The following is a 20,941-nucleotide window of genomic DNA, read 5'->3' on the forward strand; positions in this document are numbered from 1 at the left end:
TGGGGGCTTTCACGTTATAGGCAGATTTAAAAACTGTCTGATTGGCAATGAGTTGAAAGAGTTATCAATAGGCCTGGTGCGGTGCCACACGCCTGTAATCCCAGCACTTTGGGAGGCCGAGGCAAGTGGATTGCTTGAGCTCAGGAGTTTGAGACGAGCATGGGCAACATGGTGAACCCTGCGTCTACAACAAAATGGAAAAATTTGCCAGGCATGGTGGTGCCCGCCTGTAGTCCCAGCTACTCAGGAAGCTAAGGTAGGAGGACAGCTTGAGCCCGAAAGGCAGAGGTTGCAGCGAACCAAGAACTCATCACTAGACTCCAGCTTGGGCAACAGAGCCAGACCCTGTCTCAAAAAAAAAAACCTTATTATCAATAGAAATGAATGTCTGGGTTATGATAAGGGTTGTGGACACTAAAGTTTCATCATGCATGTGAAACCTCCAGGTGGCAGGCAGGCTCCAGAGAGAATAGATTGTAAATGTTTCTTTTTTTTTTTTTTTTTTTTTGAGACGGAGTCTGGCTCTGTCGCCCAGGCTGGAGTGCAGTGGCGCCATCTCGGCTCACTGCAAGCTCCGCCTCCCGGGTTCACGCCATTCTCCTGCCTCAGCCTCCTGAGTAGCTGGGACTACAGGCGCCCACAACCGCGCCCGGCTAATTTTTTGTATTTTTAGTAGAGACGGGGTTTCACCGTGGTCTCGATCTCCTGACCTTGTGATCCGCCCGCCTCGGCCTCCCAAAGTGCTGGGATTACAGGCGTGAGCCACCGCGCCCGGCCTATTGTAAATGTTTCTTAACAGTCTTAAGGTCTGTTGTGTTGATGTCAATGCTGGAGGGTGTAATGAGGCATGTCTTATGTCCCGCTTCCTGTCATGGCCTGAACCATGGTTACATTTTAGACTGCCCTGGCCTAGGAGGAAGTCCATTCGGATGGTTTTGCGGGGGGGGGGGGGCCTTAGATTTTTTTTTTTTTTTTTTTTTTGGCTTACAGAGTTTAGATGGAAGCCTTCGACTCTCTATCTGGCATTTCCTTAGACCATATGCTGTAGGGCTGGGCTCATGAAGGTTCTCACCTACACACCAGCTTGCTCCCTTGAGAAGGGGGACTTTGCTGGATCCTATCCCCTGGTGATAGCCAGTAGGAAGTAAAGGAGCTTGGGAACCAGACATGCCTGAGTTTAAATCCTCTTTCCCGCGCCGCCCACCTTCACTGCTAGGTGTGTGACTCTGGTCAAATAACTGATCGTTTTCTGTGCCTCAGTTTCCTCATCTTAAAAGCGGAGCTAGTAAGAACTCACACAGTGGTTGCTACGAGGCTACATTTAAGGGAGGCTTCTCTTGCACACCTCAGGCAGAGTTTCCCTCCCCTTGGCAGTATCCATGGGCACTTACATCGGCCACAGCCCTCTGTGCTCATCGGGCCCTCGGGGTAGAAGTGAGTTAATTCCTGGCTAAACGTTAGTCTCAAACCACTGGAAAAACCACCCAGTTGCCCCAGACAGTTCAGCGGAGGGTGGGTGCGGCTATGAGGCGACGCTAGAGACGCGGCGAAGGCGGGTGCGGAAGCCTGGCTACCCCGACCGCCTTCCACCTTCCAGAGAACCTCAGTCTGTGACCACAGCCCTTCTGAATATGGCGCCGCCGCCTGGCCGCCCCGCGACAGGCCGCCGCGCTGACGTGAGTGCGCGCGCGTCCTCCGCGCCCGCCCCGGCGCATGCGCGCTCTGCGCTGTCTTCTCCCGGCCTGAGCAGCAGCAGCTGCGGCGGCGGCGGCGGCGTTTGAGTGGAGGAAGATGGCGGCTCCGGGCGGCTCGGGGTCCCGCCAGCTGTGAGGAGCCCCGAGCACCGCTATCGCGGCCTGACGCAGAGCGCCTCTGCTCTGGCCCTGTCCCTGGCTCCCTCATTACCTTCGCCAGCGGAGCGAACCCGAGAGCGTGGAGCGGGCTGGGCCAGGTGAGGCCTCTCCTCCCCGGGCCGCGGTGGGGAGCCGGCGCCTCATGCCCTTTATGCCCGGGACTGGCAAGGGGCAGCGGGCGCCCGGGGTCTGGCGCAGGCCCCGTATCCTGCGCGGGGGTCGGTCCTGGTTGGGTAGGGTGCCTTGCTATCGCCGTCCTCGAGTGAGGCGAGGAGGAGAGGTCCTTTCCAGCCAGCCTTTTGGTCGGGAGCGAACCCACCCCCCTCTCCTCAGCAGGGTGGTTCTCGTCCCCTCACCCAGGCAGTGAAGGGGTCTGTGGCCCGGGCAAGGATGGCTTTAGGGTGTCAGATAATCCTTTCATTCCTCCTCCGAACCTTTCACTCCTATGCGAGAGGGGAGCCGGGGGTCGGGTGCGCATCAAAATTGGGGCTGCGGCTAGGGGCCAGCATCTCTGAACCTGCAGCTGCAAAGGGATAATTTTGGAATTGGTTTACGTTAAATAAAACACAAAAGGCCTTTCCTATCCCCTAGCTTGCTGCATGTTCCCCTAGAGAAATGGGAACTGCGGATTTCCTTGCTTGAGACAGCAATCCATGCTGTGAATGTGGAAGGCTTCTCTTGGCGAGAATTGTGTGTGCAAAGGGAACGGTGGAGGGTGGGAACGAATTTGTAAGCGAAGAGGAAACGATTGTGAGATCTTGATGGTCGCTGCAGAGTAACTTCAGCCCTGAGTTCGTTTGAAAGCTTCGGATTGTTAAGATTCAGAATAATCAATTGTTTTGTCTGTTAAATCTCCCGACTTCTATTAGGAAAATAAAAGCTTCATTTCTTAATTGCCAGCGTCTTTGAATTTTTCTATGGTGGGATTCTGATCGATCTAGATGAAAATTCTGATACATTACCAGTTCATACTTGCTGGCAGCGACATTGTAACTATGTTGTTCCTTTTTGAGAACAACTTTTGTTGTTGTTTAAATGCTAATTGGGAGACTTCGATTGTGTTTCTGTCATGTAGGGAAGTCGGTTTGAAGCCTTGTGGTCTCTTCCTTGAGGAATAATGACTTCATTGCACTTGCATGGGAAATTGTTGAGGCATTTGCTTTTGCTTGGACACACGAAAATACCTTTTGTAACAAATTGGCTTTATTTGTACTTAAGAATGATGACATCATGGATTTAAAGAGACAAGGAAAATTTGGAGGAAGTACAGTCATTTAGAATTGAACATTTAGAATTAAGTCTGTAGCTCTTACGGCCATTAGTGATGCTGTGTTAAATTGCTAACTTTCAGTGTATTCATATGTGTAATCTGATTGGATGTCTTTTCTATTGTATGTTGTCATTTTATACCCAGTAACTGTTGGCTTTTGACAAGCCAATATAAATACATGATTCAATCTACATTGATCCATAGGCATGTGGCATATCTTAAAAAGCTTTTCACTGTTAAAATGACAATTGTTTTAGGTTATTATTTGACCATTTTCTCTCTCTCTCTTTTTTTTTTTTTTGGTTGTCTCTCACTCTGTCTGTCACCCAGGCTGGAGTGCAGTGGCACAATCTCGGCTCGCTGCAATCTCCATCCCCTGGGTTTAGCCATTCTCCTGCTTCAGCCTCCTGAGAAGCTAGGATTACAGGCGTGCGCCACCACGCCCGGCTAATTTTTTTTTTTAAATTTTCGTAGAGATGGGGTTTCACCATGTTGCCCAGGCTGATCTCAAACTTCTGGTGTCAAGCGATACCCTGCCCCACCCCAGGCTTGAGCCACTGCGCCCAGCCACCTCTTCTATTTTTAAATCAAAGACTTTTCCATAGAAATTTGTTGATTTTCTTAGTGTCTTTGTAAAGATGTAAATCTGAACCAGCAGCTTCTCTGTGGTAGAAAATTGGAGAGTTACTTTGCATATCAATTTGCTAATAAAGAGTCATGAAATTAATGCAGTAAAACATCCTGGTGGCTCATCATGCTTCTTGGCATAATATGTTGCACTGTTATGCTAAATCATCATCAGGTATTGATGCAACTTCATGACATCCATGACATCACTTGCTCTCCAGATTTTGACTTTTGCAATTCCTTACCTTAGTTACAAAAAGAACAGGATCAGAAAAAAAATAACTTAGGATGCTTCTTTTTGTGTGATTTCTAGAAGGGTCTTTAATAATAGCTTTATGTAGTTTAAACCCTTAGTAAGATTCAGAGCAGGGTGAGTCCTACCTATTATGGAGAGCAAGCAAAGAAAATGCTAGCAAAACATCTGAATTTTATGAGAATACTGAGGTCCCAAGGAGAAGCTATCTCAAAGATGAACAAATATATAATTATCTTTGTCATTTCAGGATTGTTTTAGTCATTGAATTAACTCTTTTTGAGACGTAGTTTTGCTCTTGTTTCCCAGGCTGGAGTGCAATGATGTTGCTCAATGCAACCTCCACCTCCCAGGTTCAAGTGATTCTTTTGCCTCAGCCTCCTGAGTAGCTGGGATTGCAGATGCCCGCCACCATGCCCAGCTAATTTTTTGTATTTTTAGTAGAGACAGGGTTTCACTACATTGGCCAGGCTGGTCTCGAACTCCTGACCTCAGGCGATCCACCTGCTTCAGCCTCTCAAAGTGCTGGGATTGCAGACGTGAGACACTGTGCCCAGCCCTGAATTAATTCTTTATAAAATCAAAAGCCATTTGATTAAATAAAGCCCTTCCCATGATTGTTAGCGTGGATCAAAACAGATAGTGTTTTGAAAGTGAAATGTAAAATAAAATGTAAATATAAAATTGATTATTCCTATTTATGAACCACCTACTGAGGGCCCTCCATATGGCAGGCATTTTGGGAAGTAGGTACTAATTTAAGACAGCTTTTGGTCTGAAGTTGCATACAGTATGGCTGGGGAGCCAGACAAGGAAACCCGTTAAGTGCTATGTAGTCTAAGAAGTGCACTGAATCCAACCAAGAGAGTCAAGGAAGGCTTCTCAGAGCAGGGATGGCTTTTCCCCAGCCTTTCCTTTTATTCTGCAGAGCCTGCCTTTAGTGAGTGACTTGCTTTTTATAAAAACTTAAAAAAAATTATGTCATGAGTTCTTTTCCCCTTTTATTCATTCACTGTCATGATACTTCCCACACAGTATGCCCCAGTTATGGCTTCTGCATTCTCAAAAATCCAGCCATGTTGGGAAAACCTTTCTATATGAGTCATACACACAGGCAACAAACAAATACCGCAGCTGCAATTAAAATATCTCAGATTACTAAGTGGTGACAACTTTAGAGTGATGGTGCTTTTTTGTTTTTGTTTTGTAAACTAGTACAAGAGGTACTGTGTTTTTAATTTAATGACAATTAATACAGCAAATATTTGTTATTCCTTACAATGTTGATTATAGGTGGTTGTTAGTACTGTCTCCTTTTTCCCAACAATAAATAAGATCTTAATTCCTTTTTGATTGAAGGTGACCGCTTAAGTGAGAATTACACCAAACTTTTTTTTTTCCATGTTTTTTTTGTTTTTGATTTTGTTTTGAGACCGAGTCTTGTTCTATCGCCCAGGCTGGAGTGCAGTGGCACAATCTCTGCTCACTGCAACCTCCACCTCCTGGGTTCAAGTGATTCTTCTGCCTCAGCCTCCCAAGTAGCTGGGAGTACAGGCGCCTGCCCCACGCCTGGCTAATTTTTGTAGTTTTTTTTAGTAGAGACAGGGTTTCACCATATTGGCCAGGCTGGTCTTGAACTCCTGACCATGTGATCCATCCACCTCGGCCTCCCAAAGTGCTGGGATTACAGGCGTGAGCCACCATGCCCGGCAAATTACACTAAACTTTTATAGAATCTTTGTGGATTGGTGTTGCTAGTAGCTTTGATACTGAACTTCTATATCCCAGTACAAGTTATTCACCTTAGTGCTGTAGTTGTTTTACAATTAATTTAGCATGTTGTTGCCTATATTGCAAAAACTTCGAATTTTTGGATTGAGTGGAATTTTTATGTGGCACTGTATTATTGAACATAGGGAATCTGTATCTTAACTGAAAATGAGTGCTCTAAGGTTGCAGTTGATGGAAAAGTGAAGGCAATGTGTTCATTTTTCTATAATGTGACAGCTTGCTACATGTACAAAGATATGACTTACAGAGAAGTCATTTAAAAATTGTCCAGCATTAAGCTTATAATACAGCCTATGACTTATAGGCAAGTCTTTTCTTTTTTTTTTTCTTCTTTTTTTTGAGACGGTGTCTTGCTCTGTCACCCAGGCTGGAGTGCAATGGTGCCATCTCGGCTCACTGCAACCTCTGCCTCCCCCGTTCAAGCGATTTTCCTGTCTCAGCCTCCTGAGTAGCTGGGACTACAGGCGCCTGCCACCATGCCCAGCTAATTTTTGTGTTTTTTAGTAGAGATGGGGTTTCACCACGTTGGTCAGGCTGTTCTGGAACTCCCGACCTCAGGTGATCCAGCCGCCTTGGCCTCCTAAAATGCTGGGATTATAGGCATGACCCACCGTGCCTGGGTTGTAAAGTTAGGGTTTTGCCATTTTGTCCAGGGTGGTCGCGAACTCCTGGGCTCAGGCGATCCACCCACCTCAGACTCCCAAAGTGCTGGGATTACAGACGTGAGCCACTGCACCTGGCCCAGAACTTTTTTTTTTTTTTTTAGACGGAATTTCGCTCTTGTTGCCCAGGCTGGAGTGCAATGACGTGATCTTGGCTCTTTGCAACCTCCGCCTCCCAGGTTCAAGGGATTCTCCTGCCTCAGCCTCCCAAGTAGCTGGGATTACAGGCACATGCCACCATGCCCAGCTAATTTTGTATTTTTAGTGGAGACGAGGTTTTCTCCATGTTGGTCAGGCTGGTCTTGAATTCCTGACTTCAGGTGATCCACCTGCCTCGGCCTCCCAAAGTGCTGGGATTACAGGCGTAAGCCACCACACCAGGCCCAGAACTTTTAAGAATAACCTATAGTAGGGACCACCCCTCAAATTTACTGCCACTTTCTTTCTTTCTTTCTTTTTTTTTTTTTTTGAGACGGAGTCTTGCTCTGTTGCCCAGGCTGGAGTGCAGGAGTACAATCTTGGCTCACTGCAGCTTCTGTCTCCCCACCTCCTAGGTTCAAGAGATTCTTCTGTGTCAGCTTCCTGAGTTGCTGGGATTACAGGCACGCACCACCACTCCCAGACAATTTTTGTATTTTTAGTAGAGATGGTGTTTTACCATGTTGGTCAGGCTGGTCTCAAACTCCTGACCCCGTGATCTGCCCACCTCGGCCTCCCAAAGTGTTGGTATTACAGGCGTGAGCCACCGCTTCTGGCCTACTGCCACTTTTTTTTTTTTTTTTTTGAGATGGAGTCTTGCTCTGTCGCCCGGGCTGGAGTGCAGTGGCCGGATCTCAGCTCACTGCAAGCTCCGCCTCCTGGGTTCACGCCATTCTCCTGCCTCAGCCTCCCGAGCAGATGGGACTACAGGCGCCCGCCACCTCGCCCGGCTATTTTTTTTTTTTGTATTTTTTAGTAGAGACAGGGTTTCACGGTGTTAGCCAGGATGATCTCGATCTCCTGACCTCGCGATCCGCCCGTCTCGGCCTCCCAAAGTGCTGGGATTACAGGCTTGAGCCACCGTGCCCGGCCAACTGCCACTTTTATAGCTGGGACTTTGAGGAGGAATTGCCAAGGGTTGTCTCATGGTTGGTGCTTGAACCATTCTAATATTTATATGGTTTGGTTTATCCTTTAACTGTTGGATTTTGCAATGATAAGCCAATATCTGCATATATTCTTTTTTTCCCTGACACAAAAAGTTTTCCTACTGTATACACTGCTCAGCATCTTGGTCTTTTCACCTAAAATATTTTGGAGATCATTCCGTATTGGAATAGAGGTAATCCTTATTCATTTCCACAGCTACACAGTGAGGATGTACCAGAGTTTTTTCAACTGGTCTGTTTTTGATGGACATTAGTAAATAATGCTTTACTGCTGATCTTTTATAAATAAATTTTGATATGGTGCAATAGAAGTATTGGGCTGAAAGACAAAAGATACAATTTCTATTTTTGCTACTCATTAGCTGTACGATTTAGGTTTTCTGACCTCAGTTTCCTCATTTGTGAAATAAGGGTTCAATTGCTCTATAATTTAAGATCTCCTGCTATACTATTTTGTATTTTTCTGCAAGTTTTATTAACCATGTTTTACATCTATTGCTCAGTAAAGTGTATAAAGCATTATAAGAAAATCATAAATGAGAACATAAGGTTAAGTTTTAGAAGTCCTACTGAGGGTTGGCCGGGCGCGGTGGCTCACGCCTATAATCCCAGCACTTTGGGAGGCCGAGGTGGGTGGATCACTTGAGGTCAGGAGTTTGAGACCAGCCTGGTCAACATGGTGAAACCCCATCTCTACTAAAAATACAAAAAATTGGCCGGGCGCGGTGGATCACGAGGTCAGGAGATCGAGACCATCCTGGCTAACACGGTGAAACCCCGTCTTTACTACAAAATACAAAACATTTGCCGGGCGCGGTGGCGGGCGCCTGTAGTCCCAGCTACTCTGGAGGCTGAGGCAGGAGAATGGCGTGAACCCGGGAGGCGGAGCTTGCAGTGAGCCGAGATCGCGCCACTGCACTCCAGAATGGGCGACAGAGCCAGACTCTGTCTCAAAAAAAAAAAAAAAAAATTAGGTGGGCGGGGTGGGTGCCTGTAATCCCAGCTCCTCAGGAGTCTGAGGCAGGAGAATTGCCTGAACCTGGGAAAGGCGGAGGTTGCAGTGAGCCGAGATCGCACCATTGCACTCTAGCCTAGGCAACAAGAGTGAAACTCCGTCTCAAAAAAAAAAAAAAAAAAAAACTACCAAAAGTTTTCTGAATTTGGATCTGTAGTGCTTGTTGATAGATTTAAGATTTCTGCTTTCATGCCTATTTTTCTGAAACAATCTCCAGGAAATCTACCTGCTAGGTGATTTTAAATTTTTTTTAATTTACTTTTAAAATGTTTTCTTGAGACAGGGTCTTGCTTTGCCACCCAGGCTGGAGCACAGTGGTATAATCATGGCCCACTGCAGCCTGGATATCCCGGGCTTAAGTGATCCTATACCTCAGCCTCACAAGTAGCTGGGACTACAGGTGTGAGCCAGCGTGCTTGGCCAGGTGATTTTTATGATCAGGCGAGCTTGTGAAGCAAAGATTTACTTCGTGTGCACATACATCACTGTCCTTTAGGTTTCCTGGGGATAAGATATAATCAAGACATTATCTACCTTTCATAAATTCATAATCTGTTCCAGCTGTGCAGGTATTAATAAAAAATGTATAATCTGGTTATGGAGAAAATTTACATAAAAACATAACTATGGCTGGGCATGGTGCCTCACGCCTGTAATCCCAGCACTTTGGGTGGCCGAGGCGGGTGGATTATGAGGTCAAGAGATCAAGACCATCCTAGCCAACAGGGTGAAACCTTGCCTCTACTAAAAATACAAAAATTAGCTGGGTGTGGTGGCACGTGCCTGTAGTCCCAGCTACTCAGGAGGCTGAGGCAGGAGAATCACTTGAACCTGGGAGGCGGAGGTTGCAGTGAGCCAAGATCATGCCCTTGCACTCCAGCCTGGCAACACAGTGAGACTCCATCTCAAAAAACAAACAAACAAACAAAACTATAGCAATGTGAAATAGTATGAAACTGTGTCAGTAAGTAATGGTATAGATGGACTTCTGGAAATGATTAATGTGGAATGGAGTAGAAAATGACTTGTGATGGAAGGAGGTACTCTCCTCTGGTCTAGAGAAATGAGTGTTTAGGAGGCAGAAGCAGGAAAGCATTCCTTTGCCCTGACCACCACTAGAAAAACAATAAATGACCGCTGGGCAGGGTGGCTTAGCCTGTAATCTCAGCCCTTTGGGAGGCTGAGATGGGCAAATCGCTTGAGGTTGGGAGTTTGAGACCAGCCTGGCCAACATGGTGAAACCCTGTCTCTACTAAAAATACAAAAATTAGCTGGGGGTGATGGTGCGCACCTGTAATCCCAGCTACTCAGGAGGCTGAGGCAGGAGAATTGCTTGAACTCGGGAGGCGGAGGTTGCAGTGAGCCAAGATTGTGCCACTGCACTCCAGCCTGGGCAAAAGAGCAAAACACCGTGTCAAAAAAAAAAAAAAAGAAAAGAAAAAAGACAAATGGAAATAAAACGTTCCATTCCATCACAGCATCTTGTTAAAATGTATTATGTTCTTTGCAGAATATTTTTGTTTATCAGTGGGGAAGCTGGCTTTATATGCCACCCGAGAGATTTGATAGGAGAATTGTGGGATTATAAAGTACTTTGAATTCCTCTTGAAACACTATTTTTACCATGCTTCTGGTCTGCTCACATTTAGTGAATTCCTGGAGACTGCAGAATAATCTCTAGATTGATGAGGCAAGAGGCTAGAGTTAGAACAGTTAGGTAGGTGTCTACTATTGTAGTTCAAGTGTGGATGACAATGACCAGCATCAAAGCAGGGGGATAACAATAAAAGGTAGGACATTTTGAAGAAAGAGCTAATAGAGGAAAGTGAAAGTCTATATCCATATATCCAAGACAAGATGTCATGCAACGTTGTTATTCTTTTTTTTTTTTTTTTTTTTTTTTTTTTTGGAGATAGGGCCCATGCTCTGTTCCTCAGGCTGGAGTGCAGAGGCTCACTGCAGCTTCAACCTCAGTGCTCAAGCGATCCTCCCTCCTTGGCCTCCTAAGTCTCAGTCTCACGCCTGAGACTACAGGCATGAGCCACTGTGTCTGGTCTATTCTTTTTTTTTTTTTGAGATGGAGTCTCGCTCTTTTACCCATGCTGGAGTACAGTGGCATGATCTCTGCTCACTGCAACCTCTGCCTCCTGGGTTCAAGCAATTCTCCTGCCTCAGCCTCCCAAGTAGCTGAAATTACAGATGCCTGCCACCATGCCCAGCTAATTTTTGTATTTTTGGTAGAGACGGGGTTTCACCATGTTGGGCAGGCTGGTTTTGAACTCCTGACCTCAGGTGATCCGCCCACCTTGGCCTCCCAAAGTGCTAGGATTACAGGCGTGAGCCACTGTGCCCGGCCTGGCCTATTATTCTTTTGAGGGTGGTTTAAAGTTAATTGCAATGACTGATTTATACTATCTCTTAAAAAAGAATAAATGGAGTCATATGATTGGGTTCAAATCTGGTTCTATATAATCATGGGCACGTTAATTTATCTGAGCTTCAATTATCCTCATCTGATAAAACAGGATTGATAATATGTTTTTCATAGAGTTGAGGTAAAGATTAAATGACATAAGGCACCTGGCACATACTCCCAATACCTGTTGATTCCATTTTCTCATCTAGTGTTGACATCAGCTACATTTTAGTGGTTCCTTAGGACCTTGATACTCAAGGTCCACAAACTGGCAGTGCTGGCATCATCAAGGTGAGAATGCAGAATGTCAAGTTCCACCCAAGGCTTACTAAATCTGAATCTATGAACTAGATTCACATTAAAATTTGATAAGCATTGGAACCTTAGGAGATTTTGAATGAGATTTCCTCCTTTTCCTCTTTTCATCATGAGAGTACCTAATGATTTGGTTGTTCTTTTATCTTTGGACAGTTGGTTTGGTGTGCACTCTTAGCTGAAACTATTTTAGATAAAATATGTGCACATGTGTTTGGAAAGACAGTCCAATTGCAGAAATGTTTATATGTATTATCATTTTCGAGACAGGGTTTCCCGCTCTTATTGCCCAGACTAAAGTGCATTGGCGTGATCTCTGCTCACCACAACCTCCACCTCCCAGGTTCAAGTGATTCTCCTGCCTCAGCCTCCCAAGTAGCTATTATTACAGGCACTTGCCACCATACCCGGCTATTTTTTCTATTTATTAGTAGAGACAGGGTTTCACCATGTTGGCCAGGCTAGTCTTGAACTCCTGACCTCAGGTGATTCACCCGCCTTGGCCTCCCAAAGTGTTGGGATTACAGATGTGAGCCACCGCACCCACCCCAGACATCCTTCTATGAATATGTCCAAATTAAACCTTGGCAAAGCTAGGGATGGTGGCTCATGCCTGTAATCCCAGCACTTTGGGAGGCTGAGGCAGGTGGATTGCTTGAGGTCAGGAGTTTGAGACCAGCCTGACCAACGTGGTGAAACCCCTCTCTACTAAAAATACAAAACTTAGCCAGGTGTGGTGGTGTGCGCTTGTAATCCCAGCTACTCAGGAGGCTGAGGCAAGAGAATTGCTTTAACCCAGGAGGTAGAGGTTGCAATGAGCCAAGATCACACCACTGCTCTCCAGCCTGGGCGACAGAGCTAGACTACATCTCAAAAACAAAACAAAACAAAACAAAAAATGCAACAAGAACAAAGAATCATAGAGGTGGGAAGAGAGAATATTACGATCATTTGGCTGAAGGAGAGAGGAATAGACCAGAGTGAGGAGAGGCACACAAAAAGTGAGATTAGGCCAGACGCGGTGGCTCATGCCTATAATCCCCACACTTTGGGAGGCTGAGGCAGGCAGGTCAGCTGAGGTCAGGAGTTCAAGACCAGCCTGGCCAACATGGTGAAACCCCATCTCTACTAAAAACAGAAAAATTAGCTGGGCATGGTGGCGGGAGCCTGTAATCCCAGCTACTCGGGAGGCTGAGGCAGGAGAACCGCTTGAACCTGGGAGGTGTTCAGTGAGGTTGCAGTGAGCTGAGATCGCACCATTGTACTCCAGCCTGAGCAACAAGAGTGAAACTCCGTATCAAAAACAAAACAAGACAAAACTTGAATTTTCAAGAATAGGCATTAAAACAGTCAAAAGGTTTTTTTTTCCTTGGTGCAACGGAGTCTTGCAGTGTCACCTGGGCTGGAATGCAATGGCGTGATCTTGGCTCACTGCAACCTCCGCCTCCCAGGTTCAAGCGGTTCTCCTGCCTCAGCCTCTTTAGTAGCTGGGATTACAGGTGACCACCACTCCCAGCTAATTTTTTGTATTTTTAGTAGAGACAGGGTTTCACCATGTTGGCCAGGCTGGTCTCGAACTCCTGACCTCAGGTGATCCACCCGCCTCAGCCTCCCAAAGTGGTAGGATTACAGGTGTGAGCCACCGTGCTTGGCCCAGTCAAAAGTTTTTGACCCAGATTTGCATCATGAAGTTTAATACTACAGCAAAATTAAGAATAGATTGAAGAAGGAAGAAGGAAGGAAGTGGGAAACCAGCTAATTCTCTCTGTTGCGACAGATTAGTTAAGAAGTGATATGAGCCGGGGGCATGGTGTCTCACACCTGTAATTCCAGCACTTTTGGATGCCAAGACAGGAGGATCACTTGAGCCCAGGAGTTTGACCAGCCTGGGTGATGTGGCAAAACCCTGGCTCTACAAAATAAAAAAAAGTAGCTGGGTTTGGTGGTGTGCTTCTGGACTCCCAGCTTCTTGGGAGGTTGAGGCAGGAGTGATCCCAGGTGGACTCCTGGCCTCAAACAATCCTCCCTCCCTGGCCTCAAACAACCCCCCCCTCAGACTCCTGAGTCGCTGGGATTAGAGACACAAGCCATCATGTCGGTAATTTTATTTATTTTCTTTTCTCTTTTTTTTTTTTTTTTTGAGACAGAGCCACCAAGCCTGGCTAATTTTTTTTTTTTTTTTTTTTTTTTTTTTTTTTGTACAGACAAGGTTTTACTGTGTTGCCAAGGATGGTGTTGAACTCCTGGGCTCAAGCTATTAGCTCACCTTGGCTTCCCACAGTGCTAGGATTACAGGAGTGAGCCACTGCATGTGGCCATTATTAAAATAGTTTTTTCTTCCTGATACTATCTTAGGATCACTGTTTACCCTTCTAAAACTCCATTTAATTTGTATTTGCTTTAAGGAATTTCAGTGTTTAAGAATAAAAGAACTTTGAATGTTTTTGCATACCTGTTTGCTTGTATGAGTCATCTTCATGTACTATTTAGCATTTCTCCTATTTGGGGTTCTGATTTGTAGTTTGCAGCATTAGGAAGTAACAGAGAACTGGATAACTCACAACAACCTTGGTATTATCTTTTGTATGATGTTATTGTGTTGTTGGGAATTCTGTTAAGTGTATGTCAGTTTAATTTTAGTTTGTAAACTGATACAGACTAGTAAACATGAAGCAGTGAAATTATGTTCTTAGTTGTGGGTTATTTTAAACTTTATTGAAAAGTGGACTGTTTAAAATAGACCATATCATTGGCCTTTTGCTCCAAGTGCCAGGGAGGTGTTCTCAGGGCATTAGTCTTATCTGTAGAATCAGTCTTAAGTGAAGTGAACACTTTTGTCTTCCCCATATTTGTGTCTGGTAGCTGAATTTCATATTATAAGCTATCTTTGAATATATTTGTATTCTGCACAGTCATCACTTGTTTTCATAGAAATGGTATAGAACATAGCCTTTTGAAGTTTCTGATGGATTATTACTTTTACCATACAGTTGATACAGTATGCAAAATCAATTTTCCTGATATCATAGCAAATTTATAGAAGGTCAGAGATGGAAATTAGTTTTCTGGATTCCATCCCTTTAAATGCTGACTCTTAAAATTGAACTAGTATTAACTGTTTTCAGGCATAACACTACCCATCTGAAATACAGTATGATTCAACACACATAAGAAGACAGTTGGTACTGGCAATTTTCACATTTCTGGACACCACATCTTTTTTTTTTTTTTTTTGAGATGGAGTCTCGCTCTGTAGCCCGGGCTGGAGTGCAGTGGCCGGATCTCAGCTCACTGCAAGCTCCGCCTCCCAGGTTTACACCATTCTCCTGCCTCAGCCTCCCGAGTAGCTGGGACTACAGGCGCCCGCCACCGCACCCGGCTAGTTTTTTGTATTTTTTAGTAGAGACGGGGTTTCACGGTGTTCGCCAGGATGGTCTCGATCTCCTGAGCTCGTGATCCGCCCGTCTCGGCCTCCCAAAGTGCTGGGATTACAGGCTTGAGCCACCACGCCCGGCCTGGACACCACATCTTAAAGCATATTTTCCTTAAAGGAAACTCGTGGCTGTGCATTTTTGCATCTTGATTGCTTTAGTGCTGTTGTGACTTTATTGGAACCATAGCAATGAGAAGTAAATTGTAGATTTTATTTTTTCATACTTCAATTAATTTTTTTTTTTAAGACATGGTCTTATACTGTTACAGGCTGGAGTGCAGTGGTGCAATCTTCAAGTGATCTTCCCACCTCAGCCGCCCACATAGCTGGGACTACAGGTGCACACCACCATACCTGGCATTTTTTTTTTCTTCTTGGAGATGGGGGTCTCAGTATTTTGCCCAGGCTGGTCTTGAGCTCATGGCCTCAAGCGATTCTCTGTTGTCAGTCTTCTGAGTTGCTGTGATAATAGGCATGAGCCACCACTCCTGGCTCTTAATGTGGGTTTTAATTAGGCAAGTGGTTAATAAGCAAAATTGTAACTTATGAAGTGGTGAAAAGTAGAAACTATCTGTAGTATTTATCTAATGTTGGCTAAAGTCTTGTAGGCCACCTCACTCAACAAATATTTATATAACTTTGAGATAATGAAGATACTGTACAAAATAAATAGAAGGTCAGAGGAATACTTAATTGGCTGGAGGGGATAGAAGAACCTCAAGAAGAGGTAACTCTTATGTAACAGAGTAGGAATTTGTCCTACTGGCAAGTACGAGTATGGTATTTCAGCAAGAGGGGATGGCCAGCAAGAGCAGAGACCAGAAATGAGAAAGGAGTTTAAGGTATTTCACAAACAAGTACTTCAGATGACTGAATTGAAATCTGTTGGAAAAAGCCATTACTCTTCTCATTGTTAAATTCATGACATGCTTTGGTCACTATTGCCTGATAATTTTATTCATTTTATCAAAAATATTCATTAGTCGAGGCCAGGCACAGTGGCTCACACCCGTAATCCCAGCACTTTGGGAGGCTGAGGCAGGCAGATGACTTGAGGTCAAGAGTTCTAGACCAACTTGACCAACATGGTGAAACCCTATCTCTACTAAAAATATAACAATTAGCTGGGCATGGTGGCACATGTCTGTAATTCCAGCTACTCAGCAGCTTGAGGCAGGAGAATCACTTGGAACTCTAGAGACGGGGGTTGCAGTGAGCTGAGTTTGTGCCACTGCACTCTAGCCTAGGTGACAGAACGAGAGACTCCATCTCAAAAAAAAAAAGAAAAGAAATTCATTAGTTGAAACATTGTTGGTAGGAGTAGTTAAACCAAATAAGATTTATTTTTCAGGGTCCAGGAGAATAACTTTATTTGCTTACTAAATCCCAATATAGCAATGTCATTTATTAAATTTTTTCATCAATTCCATAAGCATTCTTTTTTTGGAGAATAATAGATATATTTAATCTTCCTTCATTCAACTATGGCAATGGTAATAATAACAATGTGCCTTCCTTCTGTGTTGCAGCAATTTAAAATTTTTAAGCTATAAATTTTAAGTGCAAGCAAAGCTCTCAGTGTGTGTGATTAAATTTATTGAAGGTGGCAAAGAGGGAATTACATTTTTATTTCACTTGTTTTTCCCTGTCCTAAATCTGTTACCCCAGAATGAACAAATATGCTGTATCAGAAGTGACTAAATATTAGAGTTAATGAGATATAACCAGCAACTGATATAATATACTTTTTCTTTTTTTTTTGGAGATGGAGTTTTGCTCTTGTTGCCCAGGCTAGAGTGCAATGGCACCATCTCGGTTCAACACAACCTCCACCTCACGGGTTCAAGCGATTCTCCTGCCTCAGCCTCCCAAGTAGCTGGGATTACACGCATGTACCACCATGCCTGACTAATTCTGTATTTTTAGTAGAGGCGGGGTTTCTCCATGTTGGTCAGGCTGATCTCAAACTCCTGACCTCAGGTGATCTGCCCGCCTCAGCCTCCCAAAGTGCTGGGATTACAGGTGTGAGCCACCACGCCCGGCTGCATTTTTTTTTTTTTTTTGAGACTGAGTCTTGCTCTGTTGCCCTCTAGTGCAATCTCAGCTCACTGAAACCTCCGCCTCCCTGATTCAAGTGAAAATCCTGCCTCAGCCTCCTGAGTAGCTGGGATTATAGGTGCCCACCACCATGCTGGACTAATTTTTGTATTTTTAGTAGAGAAAGGGTTTCACCATATTGGCCAGGCTGGTCTCGAACCCCTGACCTCAGGTGATCCATCTGCCTTGGCCTCCCAAAGTGCTGGGATTACAGGCGTGAGCCATCGCACCCGGCCGGTTTTTACTTTTGTTTTGTTTTTTTGTTTTTTGTTTTTTGTTGTTGTTGTTGTTTGAGACGGAGTCTCGCTCTGTCACCCAGGATGGAGTGCAGTGGCGCGATCTCTGCTCACTGTAAGCTCCACCTCCCGGGTTCATGCCGTTCTCCTGCCTCAGCCTCACGAGTAGCTGGGAGCACATGAGCCTGCCACCATGCGTGGCTAATTTTTTGTATTTTTAGTAGAGACAAGGTTTCACCATAGCCAGGATGGTCTCAAACTCCTGACCTCAGGTGATCTGCCCGCCTCAGCCTCCCAAAGTGCTGGGATTACAGGTGTGAGCCACCGCACCCAGTCCGGTTTTTACTTTTTAATTAAATTATTATTATTATTTGTTTTTGAGATGGAGTCTCACTCTGTCACCAGGCCAGAGTATAGTGGCGCTGTCTCGGCTCACTGCAACCTTCGCCTCCCAGTTAAAGCGATTCTCCTGCATCAGCCTCCCAAGTAGCTGGGGACTACAGGCACACGCCACCACACCCAGCTAATTTTTGTATTTTTATTTTATTTTATTTTATTTTTGAGACAGAGTCTTGCTCTTGTTGCTCAGGCTGGAGTGCAATGGTGGGATCTTGGCTCACTGCAACCTCCACCTCCGGAGTTCAAGTGATTCTCCTGCCTCAGCCTCCCAAGTAGCTGGGATTACAGGTGCCCACCACCATGCCCAGCTAATTTTTTGTGTCTTTAGTAGAGATGGGGTTTCACAGTGTTGGCCTGGCTGGTCTCGAACTCCTGATGTCAGGTGATTCACCTTCCTCAGTCTCCCAAAGTGCTGGGATTACAGGTGTGAGCCACCGCACCCAGCCAATTTTTGTATTTTTAGTAGAGACAGGTTTTCACCATGTTGGCCAGGATGGTCGCAATCTCTTGACCTTGTGATCTGCCCGCCTTGACCTCCCAAAGTGCTGGGATTACAGGTGTGAGACACCGTGCCTGGCCAAATTAATTAATTTTTGTGGTGGACAGGATCTCACTCTGTCACACAGGCTGGAGTGCAGTGGAAGACCATAGCTCCCTGTAGCCTCCACCTCTTCGACTCAAGCCATCCTTCCACCCTAGCCCCCCAAGTAGCTGCCACCACACCCAGCTAATTTTTAAAAATTTTTTGTAGAAACGGGGCCTAGTCTGTGTTGCCCCGGCTGGTCTTGAACTCCTGGGCTCAAGTGATCCTCCCATCTTGGCCTCTCAGAGTGCTGGGAATACAGGCATGAGCCCCTGCACCCTGCCTACTTTAAATTTTTAACCTTCATTTCCCCATTATGAATTTCCTGTCATAGATACACAGAAAGTTTTATTTACCCAAGGTATGCAGGAATGAAATTACTTTCTATCCATTGTAAAACTAGCTTAGTGTCTAGCTACATTGTATGATGATAATATAATAACTTCACCTAGGTGGAGACAAGTTAGGAAGGTAGCGGAAATTATGCTCTACTGCTGGAAGTGAGAGGAAAACGTACATGCACAGATTATTTGGAAATCTGCAGGGGAGAGTCCCCTCTTCCCCCCACCGCCCGAGACGGAGTCTTGCTCTGTTTCCCAGGCCGGAGTACAATGGCGAGATCTTGCCTCACTCCTGCCTCTGCCTCCTGGGTTCCAGTAATTCTGCCTCAGCCTCCCGAGTAGCTGGGCTTTCAGGTGTGTACCACCACACCCGGCTAATTTTTTGTATTTTTAGTAAAGATGGGGTTTCACCATTTTGGCCAGGCTGGTCTCAAACTCCTGACCTCATGATCTGCCTCCCTTGGTCTCCCAAAATGCTGGGATTACAGGCATAAGCCACTGCACCCGGCCTTTTTTTTTTTTTTTTTTCTTAATCAATTATATCAATATGAATTTGTGGATATTCATTTTGTACTTTGGGATTCATTGATTGATTGGTTGATTGATTTAGAGATGGAGTCTCGCTCTGTCACCCATGTTGGAGGGCAGTGGTGTGATCTCGGCTCACTGCAGCCTCTGCCTCCCTGGTTCTAGCAGTTCTCCTGCCTCAGCCTCCCGAGTAGCTGGGACTACAGGTGCACACCACCACACCTGGCTAATTTTTTGTATTTTAGTAGAAACGGGGTTTCACCGTGTTGCCCAGGCTGGTTTCGAACTCCTGAGTGCAGGCACTCCACCCGCCTCAGTCTGCCAAAGTGCTAGGATTACATGCATGAGCCACAGCACCTGGCCTCTACTTTGGGTTTTAATCCAATACCAATTTATTTTGTGGCCCAGCTGTTTCAGTTTTGACCATCAGGAGCTCTTTGATCAGTCTCCTTTGCCCCTTTTACACAATCCCATCAATTTTCTTTTGTTTTTAGGGCACTTCCTTACTTTGTGGCAGTACTGGATTCTCCAGGCTCTTCTTATATATTTCCTGTCCTTCTCCTGGATTCTGCCATTTCACCAAGGAGCCCTGGTTTATTTTATTGGAGAATGGCATTAGAAAGAACATCTGGGTGCTAGGTATGCTTATTACTTGTAGGCCCTTTCAGTTAACAGAACAAGGTGGTAGATGAGTGTATACTAACACATGTATATATATGTGTGTGTATGTATTATACACCAATTGTAAATATTTCTATATGTAACCATCTGTATCTATTTAAACATGAGTTCATCCTGTCTCCTACTCTAATCCATTATCACAGGATCATTCTATTCTCCTTCCTTGACTGTCTGTAAATTCCCACTCCAATAAGAAACTTGGGTCTAGCCATCTGCCAACTATTTACTTAATCGTTCAATACCAGTATACATATATGGCTAGATTAGTATTGCTAGCCTCTACTTTTGTGAGAAACAACTTTGTTAAGTAGAGACTAGTGCTTATATGCAGTTTCTTTTGCCTTTATAGTTTTACAGATGCCCTTGTTTCCAAAGTTACGTTAACATCTTTTCCTCCACCCAAGGTGGTCTCATATATTTGTAATGTAGTTAGATTATTTTGTCATAATCTGGGATCCCCCAGCCTCCTAAATATGTGTTTTGTTTTGTTTTTTTAAATTACATCTATTAAATTTCACTCTTTGATGCTGTGGGTTTTGACAAGTGTGGATTGTTAGCTTTGAGTCTTACTGGTTTCATAGAAAACCTTGGAATTTCTCATAGTGGCAATTGTCAGTATAAGCTAAGTGACTTGGATATGTCTGTCATTTTGATTGTTTAAAACTTTTCTAGCTGGGCGTGGTGGATCCCCCCGCCCCCGTAATCCCAACACTTTGGGAGACTGAGGCGGGTGGATCACTGGAGGTCAGGAGTTTGAGACCAGTCTGGCCAATATGGTGAAACCCAGTCTCTACTAAAAATATAGAAATTATCCGGGTGTGCTGGTGTGTGTCTATAGTCCCAGCTACTTGGGAGGCAGAGGTAAGAGAATTGCTTGAACCTGGGAGGCAGAGGTGGCAGTGAGCCAAGATTGCGCCTTTGCACTCCAGCCTGAGCGACAGAGTGAGACTCCGTCTTAAAAAACAAAACAAAAACTTTCCCATCTTAAAATAAAAGAGATCGTGTTTACTTTGCAGTAATTCATCCAGCTCTGCTCTTAGGATGGTCACTTTTCTGTGTTACTTGGATTTTAAAATGCTTTAAAGAATTGAATGGTTTGGGCGAAATACTTTAGGCTCTATCTTTAACTCTGAATCTATTTATCTTTCTAATTTTGAACTCCTTTTAATGTTTTTTTTCTGGGACTTATCACAATTAAAAGTTAGCATTTTTGTTTTGTTTTGGTTTTTGGTTTTTCAGCTGGGCTCCTGACGGTATTGCAGATTTACATAAAAGTGTAATTATGTCTTTGCT

At 44.7% G+C, this 20,941-nt stretch overlaps 1 protein-coding gene across 2 annotated transcripts in view; it reads left to right on the top strand.

Moving 5' to 3' along the window:
• The first annotated feature begins 1,729 nt into the window (after positions 1 to 1,729).
• Positions 1,730 to 20,941, top strand: part of FBXO42 (F-box protein 42) — a 98,346-nt gene continuing 79,134 nt past the window's right edge. For both annotated transcript variants that reach the window (XM_005544669.5, XM_005544670.5), the window contains exon 1: positions 1,730 to 1,951. The gene's annotated coding sequence lies outside the window, so the exon portion shown is untranslated. The remainder of the gene's footprint in view (positions 1,952 to 20,941) is intronic.

This window comes from Macaca fascicularis, chromosome 1 (assembly GCF_037993035.2).
Source record: "Macaca fascicularis isolate 582-1 chromosome 1, T2T-MFA8v1.1".
Classification (NCBI taxonomy): Eukaryota; Metazoa; Chordata; class Mammalia; order Primates; family Cercopithecidae; genus Macaca; species Macaca fascicularis.